The 23,196-nt window shown below is 38.0% G+C and overlaps 1 pseudogene; it reads right to left on the bottom strand.

Moving 5' to 3' along the window:
• Positions 1-2,079: 2,079 nt before the first annotated feature.
• Positions 2,080-2,908, bottom strand: LOC101679142 (annotated as a pseudogene).
• Between the last annotated feature and the right edge of the window lie 20,288 nt (positions 2,909-23,196).

The following is a 23,196-nucleotide window of genomic DNA, read 5'->3' as shown; positions in this document are numbered from 1 at the left end:
GCTCCTGGATTGGAAGAATAAATATTGTGAAAATGTCTATGCTACCTAAAGCAATCTACACATTTAATGCAATTCCTATCAAAGTACCATCCATCTTTTTCAAAGAAATGGAACAAATAATTCTAAAATTTATATGGAACCAGAAAAGACCTCGAATAGCCAAAGGGATATTGAAAAAGAAAGCCAACGTTGGTGGCATCACAATTCCGGACTTCAAGCTCTATTACAAAGCTGTCATCATCAAGACAGCATGGTACTGGCACAAAAACAGACACATAGATCAATGGAACAGAATAGAGAGCCCAGAAATAGACCCTCAAATCTAAGGTCAACTAATCTTCGACAAAGCAGGAAAGAATGTCCAATGGAAAAAAGACAGCCTTTTCAATAAATGGTGCTGGGAAAATTGGACAGCCACATGCAGAAAAATGAAATTGGACCATTTCCTTACACCACACACAAAAATAGACTCAAAATGGATGAAGGACCTCAATGTACGAAAGGAATCCATCAAAATCCTTGAGGAGAACACGGGCAGCAACCTCTTCGACCTCTGCCGCAGCAACATCTTCCTAGGAACAACGCAAAAGGCAAGGGAAGCAAGGGAAAAAATGAACTACTGGGATTTCATCAAGATCAAAAGCTTTTGCACAGCAAAGGAAACAGTTAACAAAATCAAAAGACAACTGACAGAATGGGAGCAGATATTTGCAAACGACATATCAGATAAAGGACTAGTGTCCAGAATCTATAAAGAACTTAGCAAACTCAATACCCAAAGAACAAATAATCCAATCAAGAAATGGGCAGAAGACATGAACAGACATTTCTGCAAAGAAGACATCCAGATGGCGAACAGACACATGAAAAAGTGCTCCATATCACTCGGCATCAGGGAAATACAAATCAAAACCACAATGAGATATCACCTCACACCAGTCAGAATGGCTAAAATCAACAAGTCAGGAAATGACAGATGCTGGCGAGGATGCGGAGAAAGGGGAACCCTCCTACACTGTTGGTGGGAATGCAAGCTGGTGCAACCACTCTGGAAAACAGCATGGAGGTTCCTCAAAATGTTGAAAATAGAACTGCCCTATGACCCAGCAATTGCACTATTGGGTATTTACCCTAAAGATACAAATGTAGTGATCCAAAGGGACACATGCACCCGAATGTTTATAGCAGCAATGTCCACAATAGCCAAACTATGGAAAGAACCTAGATGTCCATCAACAGATGAATGGATCAAGAAGATGTGGTATATATACACAATGGAATACTATGCAGCCATCAAAAGAAATGAAATCTTGCCATTTGCAACAACATGGATGGAACTAGAGCGTATCATGCTTAGCGAAATAAGTCAAGCAGAGAAAGACAACTATCATATGATCTCCCTGATATGAGGAAGTGGTGATGCAACATGGAGGCTTAAGTGGGTAGAAGAATAAATGAAACAAGATGGGATTGGGAGGGAGACAAACCATAAGTGACTCTTAATCTCACAAAACAAACTGAGGGTTGCCGGGCGGGAGGGGGTTTGGGAGAAGGGGGTGGGATTATGGACATTGGGGAGGGTATGTGATTTGTTGAGTGCTGTGAAGTGTGTAAACCTGGTGATTCACAGACCTGTACCCCTGGGGATAAAAATATATGTTTATAAAAAATAAAAAATTAAAAAAAAAAATAAACTCGTCTAGCAGTCTTGTCTTTGCTTGAAATCTTCTAGCAAGAAAAAGAATGCAAGTAATTAGACTTAATCTGATGCACTAACTTCTTACTTCTAAAAGCACTTAAACGTAAACCTTTGGTTGAGGATGGTAGCAATTCCTAATTACTGAAATCCCTTGTCCTAATTATATTGAAATCCCCATAAATGGGTAACGGCAAGTGTCATGAGGTTGCCTGAAAGTTTTCTCTTAAATTTATTTCTTTGGTTGTGGAGCCATGAACATTGCACAAATTTGCCATTTTAACTATTCTGAGGTGTATGGTTGAGTGGTATTAAATGCATTCTCTGCATCGTACATGAGGCTACTTTTTGAAATTTATCTTTTAGTTGGTCACCTTTTCCCTTCAGAATAGGAAAGTGCACTCCAAGTCCTTCCACATCCAGTTCAGGGACATCAGTATTATTGTGGAGAGAACCCTGATACCAATCAGATAATTCTGAATTGCTTCATCCAGTACTTTTTGGGTAGGTTGTGTGAAGTCGGGATTAGCAAATTCTGGATGAAAAAGAATGCAGGTCCCAAGGATCCATCATAACCAACGTCAGTGGAAAATTCTTTCTTTGAGATTGCCTTGATTCCAGTAGACTGTTTAATCCACTTGGCTCTCCTGTGTCATACTTGCTGATTCTTTTCCTAAATCAGGGCAGACATAATTACAGCCCTCCTTTACTTCCATAGCTGTTTCCAGGGATTGCTCTAGAGGAATTCCTACTTCTCAGCCTCTCAGCAGTTGCTGAATGAAATATGTTATAACTTGCCCTGTGATTGGAATGTGCCCTCCACAGCTGCAGATCACAGGTCCCTCAGTTCCAGGAAGGACAGGAGTGGTACCATCTTCACTATCTGGTCACCACACCAGTCACTATCAATTTTCTTACTTGTTTTGATGCTCGGGATGCTGCCTATGCAAGAGCAGCCGGCATGGCTTTGTATAAGCCTGAAGTTTTGTAGGGCTTGAATGTTATTTTAACAATATATTCTGTTTTCGGGAGCATTTAGTGGAGGTTTAATCAGCAGAAAGCAATGACTTTCAAATTCTGCTTTACGTATTTAAAGAACACTTGTTCCATAGACCTTTCCATCAAGTGGCAGTCTTCAACTATACCATACTGAGTTGGCCACTTCATGCTACGTGTTGCTTTTCCTATTACTTCATGCCCAATAAAGAAATCCAGGTTCACATTGCCTTTTCCCAGGAAGCTAAGATGGCCATAGATGTCCATGTCGCAGTAAGATCCAGGCTGGACCACAGTCAGAGAATTCTGTATAATTGTTTTGAATGGAGGTTATAGGGGAAGCAAGATAACACTTTGATTTCCAGGTTATTGTTTGCATCATTATTATTCTTTTTTACCTTCTTTTGTTTCAAATTTTTATTTTAATTCCAGTTAGTTAACATATAATGTAATATTGTTCCCAGGAGTAGAATTTAGTGATTCATCACTTACATATAACACCTAGTGTACTCATCACAACAAATACCATCCTTTTAAGAAAATACAAGTCAAAGAAGTCATGTGATGAAATGGGGAACGAAAGCAAGGTTTTGAGGACACTGAGCCTATCAGAAGCAGCTGGTGTGCTCCTGCCACTGGCCTGATGCTGGAGGCATTTTCTCAGTGGAGGAGGATGGCTCTCCAAAGTAGGGAAATGGGGATTGGTACAATGAAGACATAGTCTGATACAAAATAAGACCAAAGAGAAAAAGCCAAAACAGGTCCAGAAACTGGTTCAAGTCTGACTCTGTGGCTAAAGAGGCAACTTTTGTTATTTTGGCTTGATTCTTAGGAAAGAAGTGTTGGTGACCAAAATGAGGATCACAGCTGGGTACTCTGTGTTTGAGTTGTGGGTGCATACAAGATGACTGCTTTATACATTTGGATATCAATATATTCATAATGCTCTATTGTAATTACATTAAATTATAGTACACTAAAGACTCCATGAAGTCAGAGACCTTGTTCATTTTGTGAACTGCTCTATTCCTGGTAGCTAGAAAAGTGTCTGGCACTAGTACTTGCTTTTAGATGCTGAATGAATCTACTATTTCAAAGATGAAATTAAGCACAGCAGGAATACCTGAACCCACATGAACCCTATCACATCATTGACCCCTTTAAAGGGCACCTATAAAATTGATGTTGAAGTTTGGTCGTAAGTTAACTGTTTGTCTCCTTATTTATTCTACTGTTCTCTCTTGGAGAGAGTTAGCTTCTTAATTCTTTCTTCTTTCCAGTGAAAGCCAATTGTCATATCCTTTATTCATATTAAGTATAATGTCAAGTACTTCAAGGCAATAGTTTTCCAAAGGTAATTAAATTTTCTAAATTGATGAGATGATAGCTTAGTATAGCATTTAAATAATAATTTTTATAATGGGGGAAAGGTTTCTTTTTCTGTAATGGATTGGTTTTATTTATTTATTTTACATTCATGCATATCTTAAAAATTTATTTTTTTAAATTAACATATAATGTATTATTTGCTTCAGAGGTACATGTCTGTGAATCATCAGTCTTACACAATTTAAAGCACATACCCTCCCCAATGTCCATACTGAGCCACCCCATCCCACTCATCCTCCTCCCCTCCAGCAGCCGTCAGTTTGTTTCCTGAGATTGATTTTTTTATGGTTTGTCTCCCTCCCCAGTCCCAACTTGTTTAATTTATCCCTGCCTTCCCCCCACAACCCCCCTCCTTGCCTCTCAAATTCCTCATATCAGAGAGATCATATGACAATTGTCTTTCTCTGATTTACTTATTTCACTCAATGTAATACCCTCTAATTCTATCCACATCATTACAAATGGCAAGAGTTCATTTTTTTTCATGGCTGCATAATATTCCATTGTACATATACACCACATCTTCTTTATCCATTCATCTGTTGATGGACATCTAGGTTCTTTCCATAGTTTGACTATTGTGGACATTGCTGCTATAAACATTCAGGTGCATGTGCCCCTTCAGATCACTACATTTTATCTTTAGGGTAAATACCCAGTAGTGCAATTCCTGAGTCATAGGGTAGCTCTATCTTCAAATTTTTGAGGAACCTCCATGCTGTTTTCCAGAGTGGCTGCACCAGCTTGCCTTTCCACCAACAGTGCAGGAGCGTTCCCCTTTCTCTGTATCCTTGCCAGCATCTGTCATTTCCTGACTTGTCAATTTAAGCCACTCTGACTGGTGTGAGGTGGTATCTCATTGTGGTTTTGATTTGTATTTCCCTGATGCCGAGTGATGTGGAGCACTTTTTCATGTGTCTGTTGGCCATTTGGATGTCTTCTTTGCAGAAATGTCTGTTCATGTCTTATGCCATTTCTTGATTGGATTATTTGTTCTTTAGGTGTTGAGTTTGGATACTAGCCCTTATCTGATATGTCGTTTGCAAATATCTTCTCTCATTCTGTCAGTTGTCTTTTGGTTTTGTTGACTGTTTCCTTTGCTGTGCCAAAGCTTTTGATCTTGATGAAGTACCAATAGTTCATTTTGCCTTTGGTGATGTTTCTAGGAAGAAGTTGCTGTGGCTGAGGTCAAAGAGGTTGCTGCTTCTGTTCTCCTCAAGGATTTTGATGGATTCCTGTCTCACATTGAGGTCTTTCATCCATTTTGAGTCAACTTTTGTGTACAGTGTAAAGAAATGGTCCAATTTCATTTTTTCTGCATGTGGCTGTCCAATTTTCCCAACACCATTTGTTGAAGAGACTGTATTTTTTTCATTGGACATTCTTTCCTGCTTTGTCAAAGATTGGTTGACCCTAGAGTTGAGAGTCCATTTCTGGGCTCTCTATTCTGTTCCATTGATCTATGTGTCTGTTTTTATGCCAGTACCATATTGTCTTGATGATGACAGCTTTGTAATACAGCTTGAAGTCTGGAATTGTGATGCCACAAACTTTGGTTTTCTTTTTCAATATTCCTCTGGCTATGCAGGGTCTTTTCTGGTTCCATAAAAACTTTGGATTATTGGTTCCATTTCTTTGAAAAATATTGATGGTATTTTGATAAGGATTGCATTAAATGTGTAGATTGCTTTAGGTAGCATAGACATTTTCATGATATTTGTTCTTCCAATTCATGAGCATGGAACTTTTTCCCATCTTTGTGTCTTCCTCAATTTCTTTCATGAGTACTCTATAGTTTTCTGAGTACAGATTCTTTGCCTCTTTGGTTAGGTTTATTCCTAGGTATCTTACAGTGTTGGGTGCAGTTGTAAATGGGTTTGACTCCTTAATTTCTCTTTCTTCTGCCTTGCTGTTGGTGTATAGAAATGCAACTGATTTCTGTGCATTGATTTTATATCCTGACACTTTTCTGAATTCCTGTATGAGTTCTAGCAGTTTTGGAGTGGAGTCTTTTGGGTTTTCCACATAAAGTATCATATCATCTGCAAAGAGTGATAGTTTGACTTCTTCTTTGCCATTTCAGATGCCTTTTATTTCTTTTTGTTGTCTGATTGCTGAGGTTAGGACTCGCAGTACTATGTTGAAGTGGTGACAGTGGACAGCCCTGCTTTGTTCCTGACCTTAGGGGAAAACTCTCAGTTCTTCCCCATTGAGAATGAAATTTTCTGTGAGCTTTTCATAGACAGCTTTGATGATATTGAAGTATGTACCCTCTATCCCTACACCATGAAGAGTATCGATCAAGAAAGGATGCTATACTTTGTCAAATGCTTTTTTCAGCACCTATTGAGAGTGTCTTATGGTTCTTGTCCTTTCTTTCATTACTGTATTGTATCACATTGATTGATTTGCAAATGTTGAACCACCCTTGCATCCCAGGAATAAATCCCACTTGGTTGTGGTACATAATCCTTTTAATGTACTGTTGGATCCTGTTGGCTAGTATTTTGGTGAGGATTTTAGCACCCATGTTGATGAGGGATATTGGTCTGAAATTCTCCTTTTTGATGGGGTCTTTGTTTGGTTTTGAGATCAAGGTAATGCTGGCCTTATAAAATGAGTTTGGAAGTTTTCCTTCCATTTCTATTTTTTGGAACAGTTTCAGGAGAACAGTTTTTAATTCTTTAAATATTTGGTAGAGGGGTGCCTGGGTTGCTCAGTGGGTTAAAGCTTCTGCCTTCAGTTCAGGTCATGATCCTGGGATCGAGCCCCACATCAGGCTCTCTGCTCAGTAGGGAGCCTGCTTCCCCTTCTCTCTCTCTGCCTGTCTCTCTGCCTACTGGTGATCTCTGTCTGTCAAATATATAAATAAAATCTTTAAAAAAATATATTTGGTAGAGTTCCCCTGGAAAGCCATCTGGCCTTGGACTCTTGTTTGTTGGGAAGTTTTTGATGACTGCTTCAATCTCATTACTGGTTAAGGGTCTGTCCAGGCTTTCTATTTCTTCCTGGTTCAGTTTTGTGTTTATATGTCTCTAGGAATGCATCCATTTCTGCCAGATTGTCAAATTTGTTGGTCATAATTTGTCCTTATAATTGTATTTCTTTGGTATTGTTTGTGATCTTTCTTCTTTCATTCATGATTTTATTATTTTGGGTCCTTTCTTTTTTCTTTTGGATAAGTCTGGCCAGGAGTTTATCAATCTTATTAATTCTTTCAAAGAACCAGCTCCTAGTTTTGTTGATTTGTTCTACTGTGCTTTTGGTTTTTATTTCATTGATTTCTGTTCTGGTCTTTATTATTTCTCTTTTGCAGAAATAATAAGGCTTTTTTTTTTCCTGTTCTTTCTCTGGCTTTTTTTAGCTATAGTGTTAGGTTGTGTACTTGAGACCTTTCTTGTTTCTTGAGCAAGGCTTGTATTGCTATATACTTTCCTCTCAGGACTGCCTTTGCTGCATCCCAAAGCTTTTGAACTGTTGTGCTTTCATTTTCATTTGTTTCCATGAATTTTAAAAAAATTCTTCTTTCATTTCCTGGTTGACCCATTCATTCTTTAGCAGGATGCTCTTTAGCATCCTGTATTTGAGGTTTTTTTTTAAACTTTCCTCTTGTGGTTGAGTTTTGGTTTCAAAGATTATGGTCTGAAAATATGCAGGGAATGATCCCAGTCTTTGGTACTGGTTGAGGCCTGATTTTTGACCCAGGATGTGATTTATTCTGGAGGATGTTCCAGATGCACTAGAGAAGAATGTGTACTCATTTGCTTTGGAAAGGTATGTTCTATATATATCTATGATGTCCATCTGGTCAAGTGTTTCATTTGAAATCTTTATTTCCTTCTTGATCTTGTACTTAGATGATCAGTCCATTTCAGTGAGGGGGAGCTGTTAAAGTCTCCTACTATTATTGTTGATGTGTTTCTTTGATTTTGTTATTAATTGGTTTATATAATTGACTGCTCCCACATTAGGGGCATAGATATTTATTATCTATGGGGCATAGATAATTGTTAGATCTTCTTTTTGGACAGACCCTTTAAGTATGATATGCCCTTCCTCATGTCTTATTATAGTCTTTGGCTAAAATCTAATTTCTCTGATATAAGGATTGCCACCCCAGCTTTCTTTTAATGTTGATTAGTATGGTAAATTGTTTTCCACCTCCTGACTTTAAATCTGGAGGTGTCTTTGTGTCTAAAATGAGTTTTCTGCAGACAGGATATTGATGGGTCTTGTTTTTTTAATCCATTCTGATACCCTGTATCTTTTGATTGGAGCATTTAGCCCATTCACATTCAGGGTAGCTATTAAAGACATGAATTTACTGCCATTGTACTGCCTATAAGGTGACTGTTACTGTGTATTGTCTCTGTTCCTCTCTGGTCTGTTACTTTTAGGCTCTCTCTTTGCTTAGAGGACCCCTTTCAATATTTCCTATAGGGATGTCTGGCATTTGCAAATTCTCTTAGTTTTTGTTTTTCCTGAAAGTTTTTATCTCCCTTCTATTTTTACTGATAGTCTAGCTGGATATAATATTCTTGCCTGCATATTTTTCTCATTTAGTACTCTGAATATATCATGACAGTCCTTTCTGGCCTGCCAGATCTCTGTGAATAGGTCTGCTGTCAACCCAATATTTCTACTATTATATGTTATAGACCTCATGTCCTGAGCTGCTTTTAGGATTTTCTCTTTGTCACTGAGACTTTTAAGTTTTACTATTAGATGACGGGGTATGGACCTATTTTTACTGATTTTGAAGGAGGTTCTCTGTGCCTCCTGCATTTTGATGCTGCTTCCCTTCACCAAATTAGAGAAGTTCTCTGCATAATTTGCTACAGCTGCCCCCTTCTTCTGGGATCCCAATTATTCTAATATTGTTTCATCTTATGATATCCCTTATCTCTTGAATTCTCCCCTTGTGGTCCAGTTGTTGTTTATTTCTACTTTTCTCAGTTTCTTTATTCTCTATCATTTGGTCATCTATATCATTAATTCTCTATTCTGCCTCATTTATCCTAGTAGTAAAAACCTCCATTTTCTATTGCACCTCATTAATAGCTTTTTTGATTTCAACTTGGTTAGATTTCAGTTCTTTTATTTCTCCAGAAAGGGATTCCCTAGTATCTTCTATCCTTTTTTCAAGGCCAGCTAACACCTTGATAATGTCATCTGAACTCTCATTCTGACATCTGACTAATGTCCATGTTGATTAAGTCCTTAGCCATTGGTACTGGCCCTTGTTCTTTTTTGGGGGGTGAGTTTTTCCACCTTATCATTTTATCCAGATGAGAAGAGATGAATGAGAGAACCAAATATTAAAGGGTAGCAAGGACCCCAGAAATATATACACTAACCAAATTGAAGGAGACTCAAAACTGGGAGAAGAAATGAGGAATAAAATAATTAAGCTGGTGAATGGAACAGAGTCACACAATTGATTTTGGGTGTACTTTGTCTGTTAGAAGAAACTGTCTCCCAAAATTTTAAAGAAAGAAAAACATGTAGGTACAAAAATAAAGGTAAACACAATGGAGGAATGGAATATGATTGTAAAAATGAAAATTAAAAAAGATTCTAAAAAAGGAATTGATAAGACAGGAAGTTGGTTGAAAAAAGAAAGGAGAAGAAAAAAATGAAAGAATGTGACCAGGCTGGAGACTAGAACATAGCCATGTGCTAGATTTAGGGTATATTTTGATCTGTTAGAAGAAGCTGTATCCCAAAGTTTTAAAGAAAGAGAAACCTATATGTATACAAAAAATAAGTTTAAATACAATGAAGGGACTGAATATGACTATGGCAATGTAAAGTAAAAAAGATTTTTAAAAAAGACATTGATAAGATAAAACAGTTAAAAAATGTTAAAATAGGAAAAAGGAAAAATTAATAAAGAATAGAAAAAGAAAAAAATAAACTTTAAAAAATTCAACTTTGAAAGACTATAGAATCATGGGGAAAAAGCCATCAATTCTATGTATTGTATTTCCCTAGCTCTGGAGTTCCACAGTTCTCATTGATCAGTCAACTTGGTCTTGGCTGGATGTTCTTGCTAATCTTCTGGGGGAGGGTCTTGTTGCAGTGATTCTCAAAGGTCTTTACCTGAGGCAAAATTGCACTGCCCTTGCTGGGGGCCTGGCTAATCTGCTTGGTTTTGCTCTTGGTAGCTTTTGTTCTCTGAACACTTTCTGTATGGCTTTGGAGGACAGGAATGAAAATGGTGGCCTCCCAATCTCTGGCCCAGATAAGCTGAGACCTTGGGGCCCCACTCCTCAGTGTGCCCTCAGAGAAAAACATTCAATCACTCCCGTTTCCCTGGTTTCCAGTCATACTCCGTGCTCATCCAGCTTGTGACTGAGCATTTCTACCTCTTGTGTACTCCCCCATTTGGAGCCTCCAAACCCAGCAGATTCCTACAGTGCACTCCCACAATGCTCCTCCTGGAAGAGGAAGGAGGGGGTCTCCCCACATCTGCCACTTATGGAGTCCCAGCTCAAAGAGCAGTGGCCCAACTATGTCTTGGATCACAGTTAAGATAACCTGAACCTGAAAGCCCCCTCTTCATCTCTGTCTCTGCAGCTGTCTTCCCTGCTCCAATACCCAGGAATTCTGCCACACTCAGACACCCCTGGTGTTTTGTGACCCCAGGGATCCTGAGACCACACTGTCCCCACAAGTGCTCCACCTCCCGCTTAGCTTCAGGTGCGACTTCCCTCAGTGAAACAGACTTCTCAAAGTTTCAATTTCATGCTCTGCTGCTCTACTGCTCGTCGGGAGCCTGCCCCTCCCCTGTGGTCTATCTTCTTGTCACTTCGGATTCACGTCTCTGCCCATCCTACCTTCCAGAAAGTGGTTGCTTTTCTGTTCCTAGAACTGCTGCTCTTCTTCTCTTTGATCTCCTGTTGTGTTTGTAGGTGTTCGGAATGGTTTGAAAACTACCTAGCTGAACTCTTGGGACCCAAAGATACTTAGGTCTCCTACTCCTCCACCATTTTGCTCCTCCCCTAGATTGGTTTTGTTTTAAAATTCTTATTAACATTGAAAATTTTGGAAAATAGTGTGGAAAGTGATTTGACTTACACTGGAACTCTAGAGGAAGTATGAAACTCTTAGCAAAAAAGATAGGCTCTCTGTGGGCTATCTCTGTGGGCTATCTCCACACAGGATGGAATCTCTATTTTTCCTTTCCTCTTTCAAAAATTTTTTTTTCCTCTTCTTTTTTTGAAGAGGTGACAAAGAATGATTCATTTTTCACCCTGACTCTGAGGGATATGTTGTATGTGGTGGTATTTCTTCCTCTTGCTCATAAAGAAGTCATACTAATAGTAGCCAAGATCTTATAGCATCCTTAGTGTGTGATTTGATTTCGAGGAGAATAAACTAGGTACCACTCAACATTCAAACAGCATGCAACAGTATTTGACATATTAGCCTAGTTGTGGGCAAAGTTGGCCATAAATTCCAAATATCTCCTAAATCAGTCACTCAAAGAACACCTGCAGGGCACACACATACACAGGAAACCAGCACTAAAAACGCCAGCACTCAGGACCAGGCAGGTCATGGTCACCAGCCACTGGTAGGCTTTGGCAAAAGCATCTAATTGTCATTTCCAAATTTGGGTTTTGCTTTGTGTCCAGAGCCCATATCAAACACATTGTTGCAATCAAGCAAATTGTCTGTCATGGTAAGTTTCATGGAAATGTTTTCTTGCACTTCTCTGATGCATATAAATGAGGTGAAAATCCCATTTTGCTTTCTTTTGAATATGAAATATTAAGATTATAAAGGATGGTGTGATCACAACATAGTAGCACTTGAAAACATATTCTGTAGCTGAAACCAAATCATATTCTTCCCACAAATGAATTATCTAGCACTATGAGTTTCTGAAAAGCCTATACAGCCAGACTTAATGTCTTCTTCTGTTGTTGTTAGTTTAAAGTTGTTGTGACATTCACTCCCTATTTTCCTTTCAAATGTAAAATTGGCGAAAATACTTTGTAAGCTGTGATGTGCCTTTCATGTGTAAACTACCATGATTTCTAAGAGTTTAAAAATTGCATTTGGCACTATATATAAAAAGGATTTTTTGGGGGGTTTATGGTTATGTTTCTGGTTGCATTTCACTCAGCAGATGTCCCTTGTCAGGGGCATACATCTATAAGAAGCAAATTATTCCATCTGCTTGCAGTGCTACATGTGCTGAAGAAAGGGCTTTGTAGCTACCAGCAGAAGCCAGATCTAAATCTGTGATTCAAAAAATGCCAAAGGCACTTCTGCTCAGATAATGTATGAAGCCAGGTGGGATTAATTAGGGACATTATATACTCATGCCTGAAGTGCCAGCTTTGGCTCCATTCTCATGGCTCCTTGACACCACTGTTAATCTCAGAATTTTAGATACTGATAGTAGAGTCCAGACTCACCACCACCATCAGGAAACTTGGAGGGGGGTTTTAAGATATCAGGGTCTATGCATCTCCGTGCTACTGCCCTTTTGTTTGTATTTGTAAGGAGTTGCTCTGGTAGGAGGAACAGGGCAGGGGGAAACCTTGTATGGAGGGCAACGATGATAAAATGGCCAAGTCTTTTCATGGTGGTCAGGTTGGTGGCAGCTGCTGCCCCAACCAGTTCTGAGGCTTTGGGAGTTTTATCTACTTTCTCCTCCTGATCCAGCCTCAGTCCTTGAGAATTTGGACCTGAATAAAAGGAGCTAAGGCTTAACCAAAGACTTGAGGCAAAGAGCAATTTGTGTTTTGTTAAAGACAAGGTTGACCTGGGATGCCAAGAAATATCTGAATCCTGATTCCAAGCAAGGAGGTGGAAAGCCAGAATTCTGCTGTGAAAGGTTAGCCAAAGATAATGGGAAAGATGGAGTAAGCTAGGCAGACCCTGGAGAACTCTGCTGAGGCATTGAAGAAATGATTCTTCAGTTTCTTTTGGCCTAAAATGTGACTGATGGGAAAACAATTTGCCTTTCCTTTAGATTGTTGAGCTATATGAGGACTTAGAGACCCATGGGAATTGAGTGGTCTTTTCTGCCTTATCACCATCACCATCATCTTATCACTATCACCAGGTGATATTTTGATGCACTTGTTTAGGGAGCGTCCTAATACAGAGGTCTAGACATCAAGCTGTAGGGGTAGAAAACTTCCATGGAAATAACAGACCATGTTTGTACATTAAATGGTTATTTTCAAAGACAAGTACACATATATTGGTTCACATGTGCAGTCAGAATAATTGGTCAATGAGGAGGAAGGAGTTATTGCATCTGGACTATGACCTACTTTTCCTCTGACTACTAGGGAATGTGCCATGTGGGTTGGGGGAAGAAGGCAGGTAACCCTAACTAATATCCTAGACAAAATGATTCTGGACCTCCAAGTAGATACACTAAAAATATATGCTTGTAGGAGGATCCTTTCTATGGATGTCCTTGAAAATAGACATAAAAGCTCAGGTATAAAGCAGAGATGTGTCATAAACAAAATGCTCTCTTACTCTGTAAGAGAACCCCATAAATGCTCCATTGGAGACCTCATCCATCACCCTGGGCCTACGAACATGTGCTCATCACAAGGGGAAAGGACGTGGGGACCTCCCTTTTTGTTCTAGACTTCTTTCTGCTTTGTCTGAGACCCAGATTACCTGAATCTTTACATCAAGACAAACCCTTAATACTGTAAGCTTACTGAGTAAGAGCTTGACTTGTGATACTTTGTATTAGTTCAGGTAATCATCAAGTAGAGAAGAGGAAACAAAGGAAATGGTTCCAAGTACACGTGTCCATTGCTTAAGATCCACTTTCTCTTAAGATCCACTTTCTTAGCTTTTTAAAATTTTGGACAATTGTACACATCTAATTTATGGAGAAGAATAAAAGAGGAAAGTTTTAAATCAGATTTGTTAAGTATTTGATGATTTTTCCCCTATTTTTTATTGTAGTGAAATATATATAAAAAATTTACCATTTTAACCATTTTTAAGTGTGACATTAAATACATTCACACTGTTGTGGAACCACCATTGCTATTCATTTTCAGAACTTTTTCACCATTCCAGATAGAAACACTATACTCATTAAATAATAGGTCCCTGTCCCTCCTCCTCTAGCTCCTGGTGCTTCTGTTCTACTTTTTGTCTCCATAAATTTGCCTATTCTAGGTACCTCACTTTAAGTAGAATGATACAACATTTGTCCTTTTGTGTCTGACTTATTTCTCTTAGCATAATGTTTGCAAGGTTTATTCATGTTGTAATATATATTAGCATTTCATTCATTTTTAAGGGTTGATAATATTCTGTTGTGTACACACAAACACCCACACCCCCTATACTTTTTTTATCCATTTATCTGTTGATGGACATTTAGATTGTTTCCATATTTTGGCTATTGTGAATAATTCTGCTATGAAAATTGGTATATAAGTATCTATGGAGTCCTTGTTTTCAATTCTTTTGGATATATACCCAGAAGTGAAATTGCTCAATCATATGATACTTCTATATTCAACTTTTTGAGGAATAATCATGCTGGTTTCCACAGTGACTATACCATTTTTACATTTCCAGTAGCAATGCAATGCATCTGGATTCCAATTTCTTCACACGCTTGCCAACATTTGTTCTGTTTTCTTTCTCTTCCTTCCTTCCTTCCTTCTTCTCTCCCTCTTCCTCTCTCTTCCTCTCTCTGTTTCTTTATATTTATTTATCTTCTTTCTTTCTTTCTTTCTTTCTTTCTTCTTTCTCTCTTCCTTTTTTTTTTTTTTTGATAATTTTCACCCTAATGAGTACCTTAGCTACTTTTTAGCTAAGTCTCATTATTAAATATCACTATATTGTCCCTATGTGCAGCTAGTTCATCTTTCTGGGCAGCTTTGCCTCTGGAACAGCTTTATCCCTAGAACAAAACTTCCAAGACTGAGCTGCTTATCTCTTTGAAGTTCTTTGTTAATTTCATTCCCCTTTTGTTACCTCTAGCCAATGTCTTTGGGAAATTGATGGGTAAATAATAGAGAAGTTGCAGGGCCATATTGACCCACTAGCATAACCTCATTCAGTAAAAATAGTAAAGGAACAATAAATTCACATCAACTTTCTTTACAGGCAATAAATTCACATCAACTTTCTTTCTATTGTGTGTCATCTTATTCAGCTTTGACTAACCGTGCAGATAAAGAAGGATTTCACATATTTTGCCTGATCCGCTGCTCTGTTCATTGTTCTGATCTTTTTGGTATGGTTTGCCTTCTAGACAGTTGAATGGCATATTTGTTTAATAAAAGTGACTTTTCTTTTCTTCCTTTCTTTTTTTTTTTTTTAAAGATTTTATTTATTTATCAGAGAGAGAGAGGGGGAGAGAGTGAGCACAGACAGACAGAATGGCAGGCAGAGGCAGAGGGAGAAGCAGGCTCCCTGCTGAGCAAGGAGCCTGATGTGGGACTCGATCCCAGGACACTGTGATCATGACCTGAGCCGAAGGCAGCTGCTTAACCAACTGAGCCACCCAGGCGTCCCCTTCCTTTCTTTTTTTTTTCCTTTTCTTTCTTTCTTTCTTTCTTTTCTTTTTTTTTTTTTTTTTTTTTTTTTTTTTTTGAGTGAGAGAGAGAGGGAATGCATAAGCAGGGGGATGGGCAAAGGGAGAGGGAGAGAGAATCTTAAGTAGGCTCTACCCCCTCCTCAGAGCCTGATATGGGTCTCGAACTCTAAGATCATGATCTGAGCCAAAATCAACAGACACTTAACCAAATGAACCACCTAGGTGTCCCCAAAATGATTTTCATTTACTAATGATATTATTGTTATTTTGAATATAATATTCAGTAAATTATCATGAGGAATTTATATTACTGATTGCTTGAGCTATCATTGCCTTAAAAGTGCATGTACATTCTGAATATCACAGATTGTTTTTGATTGTTTTGTTAGTAAAAGTAACATCTGCTCCCTCTAGATCTTTAGGTCCTATCTGCTTCTGTTACTGATGAAGCCCAAACATTCAGACTACAGTTGGCACTACAGTGATGGAGGCCAGGCTGGGGCCTGTTCTCCCTACTGGGTTGTTGATAAAGTTGTCTGCCATTCTGCCAGGTTGTGGGGGCAGAATGCTGGCAACACTATTGTTCAGGATTTCTTAAGCTTTGCCAGCTGGCAATGATATCATCCAGGGGATAAATATGACCCTAACTCCCTGCTACATAAAATACACACATATACAACATTCATTTTGATTCTTCTGTGATTTACTGAGTGCTGTAGAAATCTCTAAATATTATCAGTTAGAAGAAGCTGAATATAATCTGTCCTTTGCTTAAGTTATCTTTTTTTTAATAGAATGATTGATGAAGATCTTAGGGTATTTTTGGCACTTTATGTAAGTGGCCAGTTTTATAAAATACATATAATGGTATTTAGATTCCTCACTTAAGCAACTAGGATCTTGAGTTGAAATCAGAGTTTCTAGAGGTATTGGCGATTTTAAGAGACTATTTTTCTAAAACTTAATTTTATTTCTTCAGTGTTCCAAGCTTCATTGTTTATGCACCACACCCAGGGCTCCATGCAATACGTGCCCTCCTTAATAACCACCACCAGGCTCATGGTTTGTCAGTGACTGTATATCCTCTAGGATCTTGCCAATCAGAGTGTGGCTGGGACCAGCAGCATCCCCTTCCCCTGGGAAATCATTAGAAAGGAAAGATCTTAGGTCCTTTTCCAGACCTGCAGGAAGAAGAATTTTCATTTTAACAAAATCCTTGAGTGATTTGTAAGCATATTAAAATGGAAGATGTGATTGTCTTGAAGAGTATTTCTATTTAAATTAGAGGAAGATTCTTTTATATCAAGTCATAGAAGTCTAAAATGCACAAGATGCTCCTTTTCCTCTTATAACTGAGTAAAAGGATGCTGAAAGATGAATCTTAGGTACTCTATCTTTAAGTGTCTTTTCATGGAATTTTGGCAGAATTGTAACTGAAATATGATTTCCAAGCCCATTTAAGTTTCTCTATAATTTACTCTTTATCAGTAACCTTAAAGTGAGTTTTCAAGGATGTGGTTCTTTTCATGAAGGATGGCATGGATTATAAATTGATATACTTTTTGTGATTGTAACATAATTTATGTTCCTCTAGAGCCTCTGGAGAAAGACTGAGGAAAGTTATGAGACATTAATAGGTTATTGCAACATCTTCTGTCTTAGCTAGTTTAACAAATATGAGGATTTTATTTATTTTAAAATTTTAGATTTTTTAATTTTTTTAGGTTTTTAAGTATAGATTTTATTCATTCATTTATTTATCTACAGAGTATTAAGTAAAGGCTAGAAGATGTTTTTTCCAAAAAGAATTTTTTTTCATTTTAGAAATGTTTTAGAATAGGTGCAAATAAAATTTGGGTAAAATAAATCCTAGCAATTGAAGAAAAATATATTTAAAAATATATTTTATTTCATATCTATTACTACTTAATACTGTTTTATATTGAACTGCTATATGAACTTATCATACATGAAAGCATGTAAATCAAACAAGGCAGTTTTTAATATACCTCTTTTAAATTTTGGAAGTTTGCATTTCACAGTATTTAGAATTTTCACCCTCAGGTGCATGTACACCATTCAATGCATATAATATGAAATTTTTTTCATTTTCATTCCACAACTTCAATAAGTAGCTCTTACATTAGAACAAAGGTTTAAGTCCATGTGTAAATTCTGGCAATACTGGGGCTTGACTTTTCCAATTATTTTTCTGCTAAAATTGTCTGAAGATGTTGAGTTACTGAGACATCTTTACTATTATGCCTTGGAAAGCATTTCATGGTATGTTTGCAGAACAACTGCCACATCTTAGGAAGAAGACATTAGCTCATGAGAGAACATGCATTTCTAATACAGAATTGCTTTGATGTTTAACAAGAAGATGATGGTGAAATTAAACACCACATTCTCTTCCTCACTTTTTCTGGTAACAATCATTGAGCTTAGCAAAATTAAGAAATCTCAGACTGTTCTATGTGCTAATACTGTATCTCATCCCTGTACATCACTGTATCTCACCCATGGCCTGTTCCAAGAAATAGAGAAGAGGATATGAGGTCATTTGTGATAAACATTCTGGTACCAGATTATTCCAAAGTGTTTGCTGACAAAACTCAAAATAACAGTCACTTGGCCACTATTACAGCCGTGTGTGAACTGCTTGTTTTTAAGAAAATATTCAGACATGAAACTGACACTAATTTTGAGGTTTTTTTAAATTGTTTTATGCAATATATAAGTAGAGTCTGATGTGACTATAATTCTTGTGTTTATGAGAAGGGTTGGTTCATAAACAATCCCAAGTAGCACATCATGATTTTATTAGATCTCACAACCTTTTCTAATCTCTCTCTCCTAGAAAAAGTCAAGCACCCAGACAATTAAAATAAATTGATCATTTCATATTGTTAGACATTAACAGAAATTAATGAGCTTTAATTTTTACCACATTCAAGGACCTGGACTGGATTCAAATCCAGTTTCCTCTAACACAGTGGCATTCAGTGTAGAGAATATGAGGCAGTGACATATATGAGCAGCATGGAGGAAATCTATGTCCCAGCACACAACTTTATACTTCTGGTATCATCTGATTTTATATTTATGAAGATAAGATATACTTAATACTTGTTTGGGTAATAATAAAATTATTGAGCACAACTTTTTTTTTTTAAAGATTTTATTTATTTATTTGACGGACAGAGATCTCAAGTAGGCAGAGAGGCGGACAGAGAGGGGAGGAAGCAGGCTCCCTGCTGAACAGAGAGCCTGAAGTGGGGCTGGATCCCAGGACCCGGAGATCATGACCTGAGCCAAAGGCAGAGGCTTTAACCCACTGAGCCACCCGGGTGCCCTGAGCACAACTTTTTGACTCTTCATGTTCCTGTGGCTTGCTGGGGTATAAAGGCCTGACAATGCATCAAATATGGGCTATGTATTCTCAAGTGTTGTCTTGACTCAAGATTGTACATCTCTAACCCTTGGCACATGAATATTACCACTATGTCTAATTGTATGGCCCCAACAAGTCTACTTTACTGTTCATTTCTTTGAAGAGCCATGACATGAGTGTGAGACACTTAGAGAACCATTAGGCATCTTCTTGACTGTACTTTCAAAAATGGTTTTCTTAAGAAGGTAGACATATTTCTGATAGGAACACCAGAAGTGGAAAAATAATGGGTCTGGGAGTCAAACATGTAAAGACAGTCTACAAGATATATTAGTACATCTTGTCCCTTTAGAAACACTGCCACTTTCCCCTCAAGTACAGCTCTTTAAAGTTAATATAGTTTAAAAATTGAATTTTGGGAAGGACCATTTGGCCCTTGATACTTAAGTATATATAATGAAACAGAAAAAAAAAAGCAACAAGAAAGACATCACATTGCTTTATTTCATGGACTAACAGCTGGGATGCTCATTTACTGTCTTTTTCAGGCTAATAAAATTTTTCTAAAACAGCCTTCCAAATACCAGTAGGAAAGCCAAGATTTTTTTTTCTAGAAATCAAATGACTTCTTATAATACTATTTTATGGAATCTGCTGATTATTTTACCATTTGGGGATAAAGATATAGTCTCAAGAGCTGTAGAAATTCAACTCTAGAAATTCAAATAACTGCTTCTCATGCTGTGCTGATACAAACATAGACTTTCATTGCATCTTCATTTTATTGTACACCAAAACCAATGCACAACTATCAGGGAAGTAGTTGTCAGATGACAGTTTAGCCTGGGTTTGCGTGTCAATTTTCTGTGTATGTTTACCTCTGATGTTTCCAAACCTCCATATCCCCTCTCATCTCTTTATTCTCCCTGAAGAGACTGTTGGTGGAAGGAGGAAAAAATGGCAGCATGACAGTTGATATTGTATTAATTAGCCCACCCAGGGTTTGATGGAGAATAGAAAACACCAGATAAATAAAGAGCTCTTCTTGGGGCATGAGATGAAAAGTCATACATCAGCATTTACTGATAAAGATACTTGAAAACTTTGCCAGATAAATCTGATGAATACAGATCTGGATTTTGTTACTTTTGTTTGGGATTTCAGGATTATGTGTGCAGATGTTTCTAATGAAAGTAAAAATTATAATATCTATTTCTTCTCTATATTGTTGATTTCGGCTGTGCCTTCTTTTATACATCTTTTCATTAATTAAAATAATAACAGTAATAGGGAAAACTGTTATTTATTGAGTATTCTAACTCTGACTAGTAATTATTATATTTTCCATATATAAATTAAATAATAAATTTAAGATATTTCCACCAGTTGGGGGGGGGAAAGGTAGTTACTATTATTATCTGCTTTGAGGAGGTGAAGAAACTGAAGCCCAGATAGGTTTAGTAATTTTCCCCAGATTATACAGCTAGTATGGGGGTATCATCAGGATTTATTTCCAGAACCTGTTCCCTTCACCACTATGTTATATAGCCATTCACTCATGGGCAGAACACACAGTGTTTTTTACCTCTGGCAGCTATGTGTATTGTCTGCTGGCATATCTTGGATTCACAGCAGACACTGGCAGGGAGATGCCAGTAAACAGAATCAGTTTCTTACATGATATTCTTGGAACGGACATGGTGAAAAACTGTCAGCATGGTCACATGGTGAGTCACAGGTAGGATTTCTGTGGCTAATGGCATGCATATGAATAGTTCTGGTCCACACTGCCCTGAACAGTGTGTGAAAAATAAAACAAGTGAAATCCATGACTCATTTCCAGCCAGTCCTCCAGCTTTTACTTGGAAAAGTCCCAGGAGGACAGAACAAAGATTTTGAAATAAAAATTGTACAAATTTTAGGATTCTTTGTTCTAGCTCTTTGAAAAATGCTGGTGAAATTTTGATTGCGATTGCATTGAAAGTATAGATTGCTCTAGGCAGTATAGACATTTTAACAATGTTTATTCTTCTGATCCATGAGCATGGAATGGTCTTTCATCTCTTTGTGTCTTCAATTTCTTTCATGAGCATTCTGTAGTTCCTTGAGTACAGATCCTTTACCTCTGGTTAGGTTTATTCCCAGGTATCTTATGGTTCTTGGCACTATAGTAAATGGAATTGATTCTCTAATTTCCCTTTCTGTATTTTCATTGTTAGTGTATAAGAAAGAAACTGATTCCTGTACATTGATTTTGTATCCTGCCACATTACTGAGTTGCTGTATGAGTTCTAGTAGTTTGGGGAGGGAGTCTTTTGGGTTTTCTATATAAAGTATCATGTCATCTGTGAAAGAGTGTTTGACTTCTTCTTTGCCAATTGAATACCTTTTATTTCTTTTCTTTATTTTGTTGTCTGATTGCTGTTGTTAGGACTTCTAGTACTATGTTGAACAAGAGTGGTGAGAGTGGGCATCCTTGTCATGTTCCTGATATCAAAAGAAAAGCTGTCAGCTTTTCCCCATTGAAGATGATATTCACTGTGGGGTTTTCATAGATTTTATGAAGTTGAGGAATGTTCCCTCTATCCTATACTTTGAATCATTTTAATCAGGAACAGATGCTCTTTATCTTCCCAAATGCTTTTTTTGCATCAATTGAGATGACCATGTGGTTCTTCTCTCTTTTCTTATTGATTTTTTCTATCACATTGATTGATTTGTGAATTTTGAACCTCCCTTGCATTCCATGGATAAATCCCACTTGGTCATGGCAGATAATCTTTTCAATGTACTGTTGAATCCTATTAGCTAGGATTTTGTTGAGAATCTTGGCATCCATACTCTTCAGGGATATTGGTCTGAATTTCTCCTTTTTGGTGGTGTCTTTGTCTGGTTTGGGGATCAGGGTAATGCTGGCTTCATAAAAAGAGTCTGGAAGTTTTCCTTTTGTTTCTATTTTTTGAAACAGCTTTAGGAGAATAGGTATTATTTCTTCTTTGAATGTTTGGCAGAATTCCCTGGGGAATCTGTCAGGTCCTGGGCTCTTGTTTTTTGGGAGATTTTTGATCACTGCTTCAATCTTGCTGGTTCAATCCAAAACAATGGGAAGATGGACTGCGTGGGGAGGGGCCGGCTCCAGGCAAGCCGCGGAGCAACGGAGCACTAAATCAGGACTTTTAAAAGTCTGTTCCACTGAGGGACATCACTCCAGAGGCTAAACCGGGGTGAAGCCCACACGGGGTCAGCGTTGCCCCAGGTCCCGCAGGCTCACAGAAGGATCAGGGGTGTCTGAGTGTCGCAGAGCTCCCAGGTATTAGAACGGGGAAGCCAGCTACAGAGATAGAGCTGAGGAGTGAGCTCTCAGCTCTGAGTTCCCTTGAACCGGTCATAGGCTGGGTGAGCTAGGAGCGTGGCCAGAGGCCAGGGAGATGGGAGTGATTGGGCGCTATTCTCTGAAGGTGCACTGAGGAGTAGGGTCCTGAGCCCTCAGTTCCTCTGGGCCGGAGACTGGGAGGCCGCCATTTTCATTCCCATCCTCTGGAACTCTACAGAAAGCATTCAAGGAACAAAAGCTCCTGAAAGCAAACCCGAGCTGATTACTCAGCCCAGCCCCTGGTAAGGGTGGTGTAATTCCGCCTGGAGCAAAGACACTTGAGAATCACTAGGACAGGCCCCTCCCCCAGAAGATCAATAAGAAAACCAGTCAGGACCAAGTTCACCTACCAAGGAGTGCATGTTCAATACCAAGGAGAGCAGCAGAATTCCAGAGGAAGAGAAAGCAATGCACGGAACTCATGGCTTTCTTCCCATGATTCTTTAGTCTTGCAATTAATTTAACTTAAAAAAAAATTTTTTTTCTTCTTCTGCTAAATTTTTTTAAACTTTTACCCTTTTCTTTATTAACGTTTTTAAACAGTTTATCTAATATATATATATTTTTTCTTTTTTATACTTTTTCTTTATTTGTTTTCTTTTTTCAATTGTTTCTTTTTTTTTTTCGGAACCTCTTTTTATCCCCTTTCTCCCACCCACGACTTGAGGTCTTTTCTGATTTGGTTAGAGCGTATTTTCCTGGGGCCTTTGCAACCCTTTTTGTATTTTACTTGCTCCTTCATATTCTCTTATCCGGACAAAATGACAGGGTGAAAAAATTCACCACAAAAAGAACAAGAG

Source organism: Mustela putorius, unplaced genomic scaffold, assembly GCF_011764305.1.
Source record: "Mustela putorius furo isolate JIRA1106 unplaced genomic scaffold, ASM1176430v1.1 tig00003834_pilon_pilon_pilon, whole genome shotgun sequence".
In the NCBI taxonomy this organism is placed as follows: Eukaryota; Metazoa; Chordata; class Mammalia; order Carnivora; family Mustelidae; genus Mustela; species Mustela putorius.
Note: the sequence above shows the minus strand (reverse complement) of the source record. Positions and strands in the feature narration are given on the sequence as shown.